This window comes from Acomys minous (genome assembly GCF_964271855.1).
Source record: "Acomys minous genome assembly, chromosome: 4".
NCBI classification, from domain to species: domain Eukaryota; kingdom Metazoa; phylum Chordata; class Mammalia; order Rodentia; family Muridae; genus Acomys; species Acomys minous.
The window spans coordinates 82,396,296-82,412,061 of NC_140486.1; the positions used below are offsets into that span (position 1 = coordinate 82,396,296).

Genomic DNA, 15,766 nt, shown 5'->3' on the forward strand with positions numbered 1-15,766 from the left:
GCTGTTCTCTTTTTTTCTTTTTCTCTGAAGTAGGGTTACAATTCCACTAGGGGGCGCAAGATAGTAATTTGTTATCCTATCAGTGTTCTGGTGGTACAGTTAAGGGGAAGTAAGGTCCTCTCTTCAGCTTTAAGGAAGTTCTTACTAAGAACACATACACACACACACACACACACACACACACACACACACACACACACTGTGTGTGTGTGCACAAAAAAGTAATAAGAATCAAATTATTTTTTAAGCCCAACCCTTCTACTGAACCATGAGGGCCCATTGTTTTAAGAAGTAAGAACAGATATGTGGATAAATTCTAGGTTTGAAAGGGTCATTCTCATCATTTGAAAACACAATTTGGAGGACCTAGGAGATGGCTCAGTTGGTAAAGTAGCTGCCACACAAGTGTGAGGACCTGAGTTCTGGTGGTACAGTTAAGGGTGAAGTTCCAGGTTCACTCAGAGACCCTGTCTCAAAAACTAAGGTGGAGGCAGGGTACAATGGCAAACCTTTATCCCAGCACTCAGAAGCTAATGTGGACCTCGGTGCTCTCCAGGCTGGTATGCATAGTAAGTGCCAAGACAGGCGGGGCTCCATAACAGAGAAATAATAATTTCTCTCAACAATAAATAAATAAAGTGGAAAGTGATAAAAGTAGTCACTGGACACCAGCCTCTGCCCTCCACAGGCACTTGCCTACACAAGTACAAACATGAACACACATGTACACCACACACATCAACACAGAAATGAGAAACACAATTCGATTCTTCTTTCAATTCCATCAAAAATATGTTAGTCGTGACACCAGCCATGCCATCCGTTTAAAAATAAAGTCGGGGGCTGGGAGGGTATGTTTCATCTTGGCTTTAATCTCTCCACTCCATTAACACTTCATTAAATAATAATAATAATTTTTAAACCGCTGATGACCTTGGGGCTGAGGACATATCTCCTTGGTACATTATTTACCTAACATGTATGAGAGTCCAATCCTCAGTGTAAGAACAACAAAACTCACGCGTTCTATGGAAACCACTAGATTTCTACTAATCCCGGGCTGCCTGCCTGTGGCCAGCTGCAAGCTCTTTTCTAAGCAGACCTTGGATGAGAAGCAGGGAACGGAGAGTCACGGAGCCCAGGAACCAGAGCCAGGGACAATAAGCACAATCACATCTGGAGGATGCCCTAGCATCCTGCTCCGCGTCCCTGAGGCGTTGCTTTGCTTTCTCTGATGAGATCAGGTAACTACAGACCCCAAGTGTAAAAGGAAACATCTTGTATCCCAAACAGGGATGGATGCTGGAATCAGTCAATAGCCAAGAGGGAGCGGTGATGCTCCTAAGCATCTGTCTGCACTTGAGCATTCTGGGCGCAGCGAGTCATGAACGAAGGGTGGGAGAGTGTCTTAGGACCTAATGGCTGGCACAGCCATAATCTGGCCATACGAAACCACCAGCTCATACTCGTAAGCCGGAGCACTCCATTAAGTAACGACCGATTTTTCTGTGTAGTGGAGCTTGCACTTTTGCGAAAGGATAATAAAAATTTGTTCGAGTCACTTGGTTTAATGAACAAAACTTGCCGGTGTGATTCACGCAGGCCCTGATGTGTGATGTCATGTCCAGCAAGGGTGCTGTCGAGGGAGCGCTTCCCAGCCGTAGACCGCTCTTTGCCTGGGAGTTTACCCCGTCACAAAAAGATGACAATAGCGGTCTTGAAAAATCAAAGTTCTTTACCTAAGTACCATAAGAACCAGACAGAACACGCTCAGTCCTCATAAACGTTATTTTTAATTAGGGAGTGAGGCAGCGAGTACTTGAAAATGTCTCCACTGGGTGTGGTGGCTCACACCTGTCATCTCAGCACTTGGGTCATCTCGGGGAGCAGAGGGAGAAAATCGTGAGTTCTGGGCCAGTGAGGGAGATAGCAAAGTATCCACCTCTTAAGTAATTAAGGATGGGGACTCAGCACAGCGACGATTTCAATCATCAGAACCCACTTGAACAAGAAAAGCAAGGCCTGCTGAGGCACCACTGTCAGTCAGCCCAGTGCTGGGGCCAGGGCTAAGCCAGCCTAGCCGATAGCAAGTTCCAAGACGCTGTGTCCAAGAAGAGAGGGGTGGACAGTGCTTGAGAAAAGATTCCAAGGTCATTCTCCAACACACACACACACATACACACATCTGCGCATAAATGTGAAAACACACACACATACACACACACACACACACACACACACACACACACACACGAACTACACAGGAAGGAAGAAATGTAATGGGAGAAGAGTTTCTACAGGACATGCTACAAAAGTCAATGTTTATTATATGTCCAGTTATTTGCCCAACGTATCATAAAAGTTATAGTAAGAATTCCTCTGTTTAAATAGAATGAAAAATGAAATATGTTAAATCAGAAATTAGATAAAAATTAATTTATTACCTAACCCTTTCCAAATGAGACCACCACAGAGGCAGTGGCCCCAGTGGTGATTTTTTGGGGCACTTTTAATTACTAGGCTGGGGAACAGTCACGTCCTTTGCTGCCCCTCTGCTTTCCCAGCCCCACCACAGCCACTGCTCTGCTCTGTGGGGCCACTCATTTTCTCCAGAGGACAGATAACCCAAGATAAAATGAAGTCCAGATATGTCCACTTCGCTACTAGCTACTGAAAAACATGAAAGGAGAGAGGTTAGGCAAAAAGAAATGGTGAAATCGCAGACCAGTTAAGCTGAAACGTGAGACGATGCTGATGTTCCTGACCTGTGATTGCTCTCTTCTGCCACAGCAGGGAGACTGCTGCGGGAAGGCTGGCTGCCCTGGGACCTGCTCAGCAGGGTGCCCTCATCCACAAGATGAACTCAAGACAGCCACTCTACAAGAATGCACCCAAGGAATTGTATGATGCACTTGGCACCCCCATACAAGGCCGGATGAAGGCTCCAGGAAGATTTCCTTTAAAATTATGGAGTAAGAATATGTGCTAAGGCCTGATGCAACTTGATGTACTGGGGTGAGTTGGGAGGGAAGGCTCCCCTTATCTCAGGAGTAGGGGGGTAAGGGCATAGTGAGAGGATGGGAGTGGGGGAGGGGCTCTGATCAGGATGTAAAGTGAATTAAGTAATTAATTATAGAGTAAAAGCCAGAGGGGGGACTAAGCAGGTATAAAGGATTGCCAAGCAAGCCAGAAGGCCTGAATTTGAGCCTGATCTCAGGAATCCATGATTGAAGGACTCCCAAAGCTGTCTTCTGATTTCCATGCACATGTACAAATAATAATAATAGTAATAATAACAACAACAACAATAATAGTAATAGTAATATAAATAATAATCTGGGCTGTAGAGATGGCTCAGAGGTTAAACACACTGACTGCTCCTCTGGAGGTCCTGAGTTCAATTCCCAGCAACCACACAGTGGCTCATAACGATCTATAATGTGATGTGATGCCCTCTTCTGGTCTGAACGTATAAACGCACTGTATATATAATAATAATAATTTTAAAACATAATAAAACTGCAGAGCAAACCATCAGATTGGAGTCGTAATTCATGCAACATCATCTCTGAGGTAGAAGGGCTGTTCCTGCTAGGAGAGAGCAGAAATCCAACATCCTGAATTGGCCTTGGTTACACCAGAAAAACCTCAAGAACGTCACACAGCTCCTCTGTATGAAACCTGACTTACAAAGCCAAATCATAGCAACTTACAAAAACAATGCATCATCTCTCTTTGATCAAACTGTGTCATGGGGCACAGACGGTTATGAGCAAAGAGTATTGCACACATGCATGAAAATGGTCTAACAGGGCCCATTCTTTTGCAGTTAACATACGCTAATTTTTAAATGTGCCGTGTATTCATACCCACTTGATAGCAGTGGAAACTGATCTTACTACAGAAGATTAGCGAACACATGTACAGCTGGACCTTCCTTGGTCATCTCTTGGTTACAAAGAAAATGACCTCCATGATTGGAGGGGGGGGGCGTCAAGCGGTTTGCCCACCCATGAGAAGCTGAGTTGAAAGACTTACACTTCCTGTTCCGCCCCATCAGAGCCTTATCTCACATGCCATGCAGATGAGGATATAGGACACAGTATGTGACAGCCTAAGATCAGGAGTTCAGCCTCAGCTTCCACATACCCCCATCTTGTTTTTACTGCTATTTTGGCTTGCAGGTGTTCGCTTGTTTGTTTGAGGCAGGGTCTTGCTACATATAGCTCACCTACTATGTAGCCCAGGCTTGCCCACAGCTCTCAACAGTCCTCATGCATGCTAGGTTTATGGGTAGTAGCCACTGTGCCCAAATATTAAATACCTAGTGGCCTGCTAAGGACAGCGCCACCAGATGAAGGCTAGAGTCTCAATAATGAGTAGATAGTTACATTATATAGTAGCTACATACAGACTTACAAATTTTATTTCTGATATAAATACTCTTTTCGGGGGAGGAGCTCAAGACACGGTTTCTCTGTGTAGCCTTGGCTGTCCTAGAACTAGCCCTGTAGACCAGGCTGGCCTCGAACTCACAGAGATCTGCCTGCTTCTGCCTCACAAGTACTGGGATCAAAGGCATGTGCCACTGCCACCACCTGACCTGATAAAACTACTCTTTGAAAAAGTTAATACTGAAACACATTTACCCAAAGTCAGAAAACAAAATAGAGGAGGGGAGATGCGTGTGGATGTGTGCCATCAGAAAGATGGAGAATGGGGCCGTGAGGAGGCCTGTGAGGAACAGACTAGGAGTAAAGCTCTCAGAGTAATGGGACTGAAGAGTAAGCGGCTGGCAGGGAGGACACTGTGCCAGCACACGGAGTTTTAATCTAGTCTGAAGGCAAACAGGAACCCAGGTCTTGAGCAAGAGAAAAGCAAGGAGCTTTTGCAAGCGTGTGCTCTGGAGGAGGAGCCAGTGGAGTTAGAGACCCAGCAGGAAGAGGGTTGTCACAATTCAAGCCACTGCAAGAGGAGGGGAAAAAAAAAAAGTTATAGTCTTCGTGACAGGTTCCCTAAGTGCGACCTACCAGGATGCAGTGGGAGCTACTCGCGCTGTGTTCAATTCCTCAATGCCTGCTCTGTTCCTGGATGCAAGTTTGGCTCAGAGTCTTGGCTACTTCCCTTCTATCTTTATATATAGCCCAGAGTTCCTGCCCTAAGACACTAGTGTTTCCAGGTGAAATTGAGGTTACTTCCTCTAGTTGGGGAACACTCCCACTCCCCCCCCACACACACACACATACACAGACCCTCTGCATATGCAAGCTCTGTTTTGTCAGGCTTGTCACTTGAGCACTGAATTGAAATCATAACATTTCAAAAATAGGCCATATCCATAAAGAGAAAAGAAAAACAAAACACGGCAGATACGCTTTGCCAAGGGCCATATTTCCATCAGGATCCGCTGCCAACTCCTCGAATCTTTTTTTTCCCCCTTTCCTCACTCTGTCTAGTTCAAATGGCTAGAGATCTAATCTAAACCTTAGCTAAGTTAATTAAATAGTTGGGGAGGGAATCTTTAAAGAGACCTGGGGCTGGGGAGATCGTTACACAGATAAAGACACTTGCCAAGAAGCCTTATGCTCTGAGTTCCGTCCTGAAGCCCACGTGACAGAAGGGAAGAACTGACCCTGATTGGCCTCCAACCTTCACGCATGTGCCACGCACACTTGTACACACAGGCACGTACACAATCAACAAATGTTAACACAATGGACCCGAGAGAATATTAAGTACAGAATATTTAAATCAGCATATTCTTAGCTAAACAAAAAGAACAAGGAAATTCTTTGAGTTTTCTGTTTCACAAATCTGTTAAGAGGTTGTATTTCCTAACTGTTTTTTGCTTCCACTCTTTCTACAACTGTACCTTACACAAATTCAATTCACATTTCAAATGTGAATGGTGATTTAGTCATGTTAATCAACACAAGCCATTTCAGAGATCTTTGTGGTGGGGGTAGGAGAGACCATATGGTCCAAAGATGTCTTTAAGGGCTATAGAACGCTCAGCAAAATATCTTTGTTCAGAGATATAAAACAGTCTTCAGTTACAGGTTCTAAAATGTGACTTTTGTTAATAACTAATATGTCTTCCTTATCATAAAAGGACAAGTTTTAAATTTCTCCTTTATAAAGATATGTGCCATAAAGTGACCCATTATAATGGTGGTTAATTATTTATGCGGCTATAATGTTGGCAGCCTCAGAAATGAGGCGATGAATAAGCCGATCTGAATGCCATCCCAATCAAGATCACCATGTAGAAACAAGGCTTTCGTTAGGACAGAAACCTCTGTTGCTGACTAGGGAGGGTGCGGGCTATAAGTGCCACCACTGACTTAGTCCAATTAAGTCACTCACAGTTCTAGAAAACTCCAAACTGCGCTTGTGTAAAACCTGCTGTCATCTGAACTCTCTGAAAGTAACAACAAGCCAGTTTTTACACAATCAGCCCTTTCCAAAGCTTACTACGGGTTTCTCTTGAGCCTTGTCCTCCCTGTTTTCTTGTTAGTTCCCGTGAGCATTTTGTGGAAGGTTTATACAGCAATTCAGCTCTCACTATGTCTCCACAGATGGAGGACTAGGGGACACGTGCCAACCCAGGTCACTCTCCTCGGTGTCCTGACCACTCTCAAAACCACAGCCTGGATCAATCAATGACTGGAGGGGGCCCTGCCACCCACAAGGCCAAGAGCATCACTAAGAACCCAAGCCTAAGTCTTCTGGGAAGCATCTCTGGATTCTCCAGCCAAAGTCATGGGAAGAACATTCACTGATGGATGCCAAAGGGAAATGACAAGACAGCAGGAAGAGAGAGGAGTCTACAGGGCTGGAAAACAGTCCACATGGGAAATGGGAAATCTTAGAGGAGCAGACAGGCATATCATGCTTCCGTCCAAAGACGCCAGCCCAGTTCATATTTACTTTATTTCTCTAAGTACTACCCGCCCTGCTACGGATAAGGGATGTTTTCTGAACCTTATTCAAGTACACTGCAGACAATCATACTCCATCCTGGTCCACAATGACTTACCAAGCATAAGAAATTTCCTATGCGAAGGAAATGCAGGCGCCACTGAGATGCCATCGTCAGTCCTTCCCTTGAGCGAACCCCCAACATGTAACGGGAAGCACACAGTACACACAGTGTGACCAAAGGTACGTGAAAGACGCAGCCTTGGAAGTAAACACTGAAGGCTGGCGAGGGCCTAAGAAGAGAGGGGTGGACAATGATCGGAGAATGCCCTTCCCGTGTTGAGGACTGTGAAAAGACTGAATGAGGAAGAGGAGGAGGAGGAGGAGGGGGGGGGGACAGCTCTGCTCCAAGGAACATGAGTGAAAGGGGGGAGGGTAAGGAAGAAGTCAGTGGGGATTGAGCACGGTAGGCCTTCGGTGCCTGGCTATTACATTTAGACTCTCGTCTGCAGAACTGAGGAGCTGTACCTGTTTTTGCATGGGGAAGGTGACTTAAGAACTGTGCTTTGGGGGCTGGAGAGACAGCTCAGCAGGGAAAGAGCAATGGATGCTCTTGGAGAGGACCCACATTCGAGTCCCAGCTCCGACATCAGACAGCTCACAGTTGCCTTTGCCTCCAGCTCCCAGGGGACTGACACCCTTTCCTGGCCTCCATAGACGCTATATGAACGTTCTACACATACACTCCAGCAGGTACGTGCATGTACACATAAGTAAAAGGAACGTGTTTTAATTTTTAAAATTAAAAAAAAAAATGTGCTTTAGAGCCCGTCATGGTAGCACACACTTATAATCTCAGCCCTTGGAAGGTAAAGGTAAAGGATTGGCAGTTCAACAGAACCCTCAGCTACATAGACACATTTGAGGCCAGCCTGGGCTACATGAGACCCCCATCTTAAAGCAAAAAGGGTTGTGTTTTCTTTTTTTCCAAATAATCACCCTGGTAGTAGATCATGTAATAAGCTAAAAAGAAAAGTGTTACAAGTGAGGAGATAACAGTCCGAGTCTAGGTGAGAGCTCCTGAGGATGATCTGTTCCTCAACTATGTAAAGCAACAGGGTCTCTGGGGACCAGTGTGCAGACCTAAGGGGTAGATGTGTTCCCCACACCTGTAAAGTGCCCTGAGCTGCCTAGAGACCCCCCCACCCACCCCTACTCCACCCCAGGGTTTTGTCTGCACCAACGAGAGGGCAGTGGGAGTGCAACAGAGCTGTGAGCCCCCATGCTTGGGGAAGCCAATTGCTAGCTGTGCTCAGCTCAGCTCGGAAGGTGGCAGACCCCACAGCCCGCAACTCAGCTCCCGCACCGCCACAAAAGCACAGCCTGCTGCCGTGTGCTTGAGTGGTACCCGCTCAGTCCAGGTCTGAACAACATAAGATGGGTCTTCTGTGCTGAGCTAAAGGAACAACGGCAACAAAGCATGGTACTATCTTTCTGTCTCCAACTCAAAACTTAGAGAATAAGACATCTTTCTTTCTTTCTTTCTTTCTTTTCAATCATGGAGCTTCAAAACCAGGGGGAAAAATGCTGAGAAGTGGGGCATCGAGATCGTTTGCATCTTCTCTTTGTCTTGTGTTTGCTCGGTTACATCTTAAGTAATTTTCCTGTTGCAACAGATAAAGAAAACTGTAATGACCTTCCCCAGCACTGATGTCAACAGGCTAATATGTACCATTTGACACATTCACTAGATGCTTCTGATGTACACCAAAATACCAATGCACATGCTATGGAGTTGTCACTAAGTGGGATTGCACTACATCCCTCTTCTGAAATTTGTTAGAACGACAACATAGCGAAGTCACCTCCCAGCTTAGCTACAGGCTTAGCTAATTTCGTTCTGTGATATAGATACAGCATAACACAACCTGGCCATACAGTGCACGAAGAAGAGCTACAGAGCTGAAAGCATTTTATGAATACCTATGGCGTGCTATTTTATTAAAAACACACACACACACACACACAAGAAATGTGTATTGAAGTCTATTCCTCAGAGGATGCCAAATATAGCCCGGGGAAATAAGCTTGCCCTACGCAGACGATGCACACGTGCACGATGGTGCTCCAGAGTTCTCCAGACCTGAGGCAAGAGCTGCCAGGTTTCATTCTGCGTCAAGACAGATCGCAGAGAGCTCAGGGAGGTCGCCTCTATTCAACCATCCCAGGAACAAGCTCTAAATGAGCAGGGGGGCTTGGGGGGGTGGCGCAACAGCATGTGGAAAAGGCAGCACTTGAACAAGACCTTGAAGCGGGCTACAGCGCACTGCAGAGGAGTGACAGATGGATGACCACACAGAGCTGGTGTTCAACATGTGTGTGCGTTCAGGGGAGTGACAAGCTGTGGCCCCTAGACTTTCAGGTTCTGTCTTCTGGCATACCCTCGTCTCTACGCAGCCCCTTAAAGACACAAAGGGATCCAAGCTTCGCCACCGACAGCGTCACGCTGACAATGATTTACCATGCAATGTCAGGCAGTGTAAGCTTGGGAATGTCCCCCGTGTCCCTCCATCATGCCTGTGTCACACTCTATTTACTGCTGAGCATGCCTGTAAACACCTGTGCACACTCACGCATACTACAGTGAACAGTCACCCACACCATCCTGGTCCGCCTGGAAAATAACTTGAATAGCATGGAGGAAAGCAATGCTGGAGCTTAAATAGTTATAACTTACCCAAAACTCTGTCTTTTGTTTGTTTGTTTGTTTATAGTGTCTCATATAGACAGCCAAGGTTGGCCTCAAACTTGTTAAGTAGCTGAAGCTGGCCTTGAACGGCTGATTTTTCTGACTCCGTCTCCCCAGTGCTGGGATTACAGGCATGTGCAAGCACATCCAGATAAGGCCTTCTATAGCATATGTGAAAATGTTGGTGTTGACAGTTACCCCAGTGTTGTTATAAAGAAAAAAAAAAATCCAAAGTCGTTGGATTTTACCAATGAAGCCTCAGGAGCCAGATGCAGGGGTGAAAACCTGCTAGCTCAGAGAGGCAGAGAAAGCACCCAGCTGACCTTCCTACTCAGCTCACATCCCGAAGGAAAAAGCCAAAAGCCAGAGACCAAAAGCTTGCTAGCTCAGCCGACAGCCCAGGAGGAATAGGCCTGCTAGCTCACCATACACACCTAGAGGGGAAAAAGCCAGAAGCTAAAAACCAAAGAGCTAAAGAGCTCCTTTTTCTCCTCGCATTCTTATCCTTCTCTCAAAGTCCCTCCAATCTACTTAATCCCTGTCAGCTGGTTTCTTGCTCCGTCTCTTGACCTAGTGTGAATTTTATTAGATCCTGTGTACAGGAAGCTCTTGGATTAAAGGTGTGTGCTAGGGCTGAGCCACACCATAATCACCTGTTTACAGTAAACAGAAAGTTCTTGGATTAAAGGTGTGTCTTAGGGCTGAGCCACAACAAACGATAAGCAGGTTTTATAGTTCACAATCTCGGGGATCAAATATCCTGCACACCCCAGTGTTAAACTTCCCCTCAATGCTGCAGTTATGCTTATAACATGTCCAAATTCATCTAGCTATGTGTTTAATAATGTGCTTCAAACTCCAACATAATTTGAGATAACAGTGTATATGCCGAGTGGACATCATGCCAACACTAGCCGAGGTACCATGCATGAAGTGCTGGGTGTGTTGTCTTAAAATGGAGGGACCCACAGAGACTTCTAGGATTCTCTTTTTCACCTGACTAGTCGAAAGTTGGCTCTGAGGATATTTTTTAAACATTAGGAAAACAACATTTACTTCCAGGATGCTAAGCTCAACACCAATATGAAAACATATTGGAAAACTCTTGGAGGTCAAACTGCAGAGAATAAGGACCTTCAATAAGGACACTCAGCCAGGCAGTGGTGGCACACGCCTTTAATCCCAGCACTAGGGAGGCGGAGGCCAGTGGATCTCTGTGAGTTCGAGGCCAGCCTGGTCTACAAAGAGAATTCCAGGACAGCCAACGCTACACAGAGAAACCCTGTCTCAAAAAAAAAAAAAAAAACAGAACAAAACAAAAAACAAAGAAACCAAAAACCAAAGGACAATGAGTTGTGTTTAAGTTGGGTCCAATTGCTGTTGCCTTTATTTAGTAATAAAATTAAAAACAAAAACACCACTGCCCTTGACCTCTGCTGCATGGGGCCAATCCCAAAGATGGAGAGATCCAAGACATAGGAGCAGAGTGGTGTGGTCCTTAGGCTGCCAGTGGTCCCGTGGACTGCAACTGAGATCACTCCTTTCCTGGTGACTTCATACCCAATTCTTTACCAACATCACATTGCCCCTAATATAGGTGGTGTGAAGACTCTGATGGTGTCTTTTAAATTAACACTAGATTTGCACATCTGTACTACACATTTAACATCAAAATTCAAGTCAGTGTACAACATTATAGCACCTTAAAATGCATAATATAGTTGCAGGTATTTTGAGATCGTGGCCCCTTTGTTCTGGCTCAGGGGGACCTGGCTGCCTTCCTAGCACCAGGGACAGAACTAGGCTTGGCCAAAGGCAGTGAGGCCAAGGATAGAACAGAAATGGCCTGCCCAGACATGTGGGGACCTGTTCCCACTTGGAGCTAGTTCCGAATACATTTGGCACAGCATGACAGTGTTCTGCTTCTTGTATCATGACCAATCAAGAGCGTGGAAACAAGGCCATGGGGAAAATGAAATGAAATTATCTGACAACCTAGAGACCTAGGTTTGGTCCAGCCTCAGTCACTGGGGGCGGGGGCGTTAGATAGCCAAATCCAAGTCGTGTGGCTTGATTCCTCACTAGAAAACGTGGGTTCAAAATGACTGACTCCCTCCCTAATGGTGAGAAGTGGGAAAGATATGATTTTGTGAGGGAAAAAAATCCCATGAGGAGGTCTTGGTGAGAGAAGTTCACACTGACAGAACAGCAGGGCCACTGGCCTGCCACTCACAGCCCAGTAAGGAACAGATCTGTGCGCTGATCACAGTGGGGTGATAGGACAGTTGTACATTGTTCTAAAACTCCTTTTTTTTTCTTTTCTTATTTTCAAGACCTAAATAGCTACAGAGGAGACCTGGCTAGCAGTTAGGTTAGCTCACCTATCACCCCAGCGGGCCCCATGAAGTGAAATCTCTCACCAGCACTTTTGAGGAGCCCAGGTGCTGTAACTGTATACATGTGACATGGAGTCTGGTCTTTTCATGATCGCCTCAGAGAAGCTGCACTTTACCCCAAGTAGCACTTCAACACTACTAGTGATAGCACAAATGTCAAAGCTAGAACTTTAATGAATAGACAGAACACACAAACCCAAAACAGACTGTCCAGCAGCCCACGAAAAGGCCCAACAGGCATCGGGCACTAGAGAAGGTAAATTCAAGCCATGACGACATAACACTAAACATTAATGGCTAAAATAAAACAAAGACAGACAAAATGCAAGTGAGAAATTGAGGAAACAGATGCATTGTTGATGAGGGCTTAAAAACAATGTAGCTACTATGGATTAATGCTAGATAGTCCCTCAACCAGTTAAACACAGAATTATCATGGGACCAGGAAATTTCATTCCTGAATACATAACCCAAAGAATTGAAAATGAGTGTTCCAACAGACACTTGTACATGTATGTTTACAGCAACAATATATACTGTAGCTAAGAGGTAGAAATAATAGGAGTCCATCAGTTAACATCAATTGATGAATAAACAAACAAAATGCAGTATAGCTATGCAATAGGGTAATACTCAGCCATAAGAGAAAATATAATGCATAATGTTGGAGGTGACAACATGAATAAACTTTGAACATCTTTTTTTAAAGATTTATTTATTTATTTATTTATACATTGCTCTGCCTACATGTGCACCTGCACAACAGAAAAAGGCACACAGGTCTCATTATAGATGGTTGTGAGCCACCATGTGGTTGCTGGGAATTGAACTCAGGACTTTTGGAAGAACAGTCAGTGCTCTTAACCTCTGAGCCATCTCTGCAGCCCCCTGAACATCTTTTAAAAGAAGCCAGATGCAAAAGACTACATTGTTGCCTGGTGCCATTTATGTGAGATGCTCAAAGGAGGCAAATCCATGGTTGCTAGGGGCTGGGAATAAGAAGGTAAGGGAGTAGAGGCTTAATGATACAGGAGGTGAAGAGAGCTGTGGAAGCAGATAGTGATAACAACCACATGCACTAAATGCACTGTACTGTGCATTTAAAATTAAATGGCGTGCAAGGTGTGTTTTGCCATATTTTAAAGCCCAGCAGCTCACGTGCATTATGGAGACTATTTGAGGGAGACTAATGAGATGTGAAAGGGAGGCCAGACCGTGAAATGCCTAATGGTGCAGTTCCAGCGTCCTAATACAGAAGGACACACAGAGCGCGGGGTCAGAAGAGCTGTTTCCTCAGACACATCCACCTTATTTTTTGAGACAGGGTCTCTCACTGAACCAAGAGCTCACCAATTCAGCTAGTCACCCCACACACACACTACCCCGTGCTGAGGTTAGAACTAGACACAACCTCACAGGCTTTACATAGATGTGGGATCTAACTTCCTGTTGTGCAGCTGGCACTCAGCCCAGGGGGCCACATCTCCCCAGGTCCCCATAATACCACTTTATTGTAAAATTATTACCAAATATTTTTATAATATAAATTGAAACATTGTTTTTAGAAGACATGACCTCTTGACACTCTGGAGCTTCGCCAGGCAAGATAGAGAGAATAAATAATGAGGACGCTAAAATCACAAGGCAACAGGACGCCAGCAGCACGCGCTGCCAGCGGCAGGGGCTGAGGCCACGGTAGCTGGAGGAAGCCCATCCTGCCCAAAGCTGGGGTTGGGGCCCCAAAGCTTCAGACTCTTCAGTAAAATGCCCCAACCTTTACAAAGTTGGAAATTTATTCAATATGTTTCAAATGCCACAGGCCAAATAAAACACATCTTTAGCCCAGATGTAGCCCGCAGACGCCAGTTGGTAAATTCTGGTTCATAGAAAAAGAGTGCTTAGCCTGGGGAGGTGGGGAGGGGAAGAAAGAAAGAAAGAAAGAAAAACTTTAAAACACTACAGTAGTAACTTGAAATATCAAAAGGGGCGGGGGGGGGGGATGACCAAGTGGGAGGCTTGGAGAGGGGACAGTTTCCCTCCAGAAGGAGGGCAAACACGACACAGAATACAGGAGTGTGTTTTCTATAGAGCAGACGTTTGGCGCAAAGAGGAGGATGTGGGACACAGAGGCTGTTGGCCTTGAGGTGGCCCACTGAAGCCTAATAGCCAGGGTTCCCGCCGAGGGTCACAAGTTGGACTAGACCAAAGGCTCTCTCACACTGTGTTTTAAGAGTCAAAAATTTAAAAACTAGATGTCTGCACCCCCAGAACTGAGATGATTTAGACAGTAATTCAGCTTGTCTGGTGGCACTCCAGCTCTGTCACAGGGGACCTCGGGGACCCTGCCTGGAGGCTTCACTGCCTTTAATGGCACGTGAAGGAGGCGAAAAGGACTGAGGAAGGGAAGAGTGGTTTCCGGAAGCTCCTTACGGCTGCTGAGATAAACAGGTTTCTTACATTATCTCACCAGCGTCGTCACTGTCACAGCGCACAGGAGTGCCCAGCCTTTTCACCCTGTGACGCAGAGCTGAGAGCTACCAAGTTTATGCTTGAGAACCATGTGATCATGTTTTTGTTTTAAAAAAACATCAAAAGCATATCTATATCTTAACTACGTTTTGATTTTGTGTTAGGCCACATTAATAGCTGTATACTTGGCTTCAGGCAGCCACGTGCAGGGCACAGGCTAAGCACGTGCCCTGGTGGCAAGATCAGCAAAATCACAAGTCTCTACCCAGGCTCCTGAGGGGAAAACTAAGGCTTTGGAGTTAAGGATGGCCCGAGGTCTCTGCCATGAAGATCTTTCACAAAGGTCTTTTCGGCCCCATTATCTCATGCGTGTTCACCTTCCTGCCCATTCGAACATGTCCCCAGTGCCTCAATGTGCCAGTGCGCTAGCTGTAGTAGCAGGACAGTCCCCAGACTCTGCGATCTAAGGAGGAAGGTGATGTCAGAGAAGAGGGGCTCCAACCCAACAGTGCTAGTGGGGAAGGAGTTCTGGGTACGCTCGTGCTAAACTGAGGCCTCAGCTGACGAGAGAGGACGCCAGGCTGAGTGGAGAACCGTGGTCGGGGAATCTTAACACACATAGGAAAACACAAGCAGGTCAGTGTAGCCAGGGTCTGGGGTGTCATGGGGTAAGTGACAGAATGAGACAGCGAGGACAGGGCAAAGCTGAGGCACCTCGTGGGTGTTATGCTAAGTCTTCGTTGCTTTATTCTCAAACGAGACGCGTGTATGTACGTTTTAGCCCAAGGGAGAGCTATATTCATATTACCACGGTAGAACAGACCAGCTGTGGTGTAGAAAATAGACTGGCAAAGCAGGAGTAGAGGCAGGGGGACCACATGGGGACTGCGGTGGCAGTAAGTCAGCGAGGATGTGGTGACAATCCACCCAAAAGCAGTAGCGCGACAGACGCTAGCTGGCAGCGATGACACATTGTTCATTCATTTGTTCATTCGCTGAGCAATTCTGTAGAATTACAGCCGTTTTTCTGAACAGAGCCTGTGCCCAGGCTCGACATACAGGACAGCCAACGGCAAACCCCACGGAGCCTGCTGTATCAGTCCTGTGCTAAGCCGTAGATGTCCCAAAAAGTAACCTCAAAAGTATGAAATGATATGCAGAAAGTTCACTGGTTGGTTGTGTTTATTAATACTGAGATGAGGGTCCGGCTCCTCCATCAACAGTTCTCAAA

At 45.9% G+C, this 15,766-nt stretch overlaps 1 protein-coding gene across 3 annotated transcripts in view; it reads right to left on the reverse strand.

Moving 5' to 3' along the window:
* The window catches only part of ANKRD44 (ankyrin repeat domain 44), a 295,573-nt gene that overhangs the window by 176,706 nt on the left and 103,101 nt on the right, over positions 1–15,766 (reverse strand). The gene's annotated exons all lie outside the window — the stretch shown is intronic.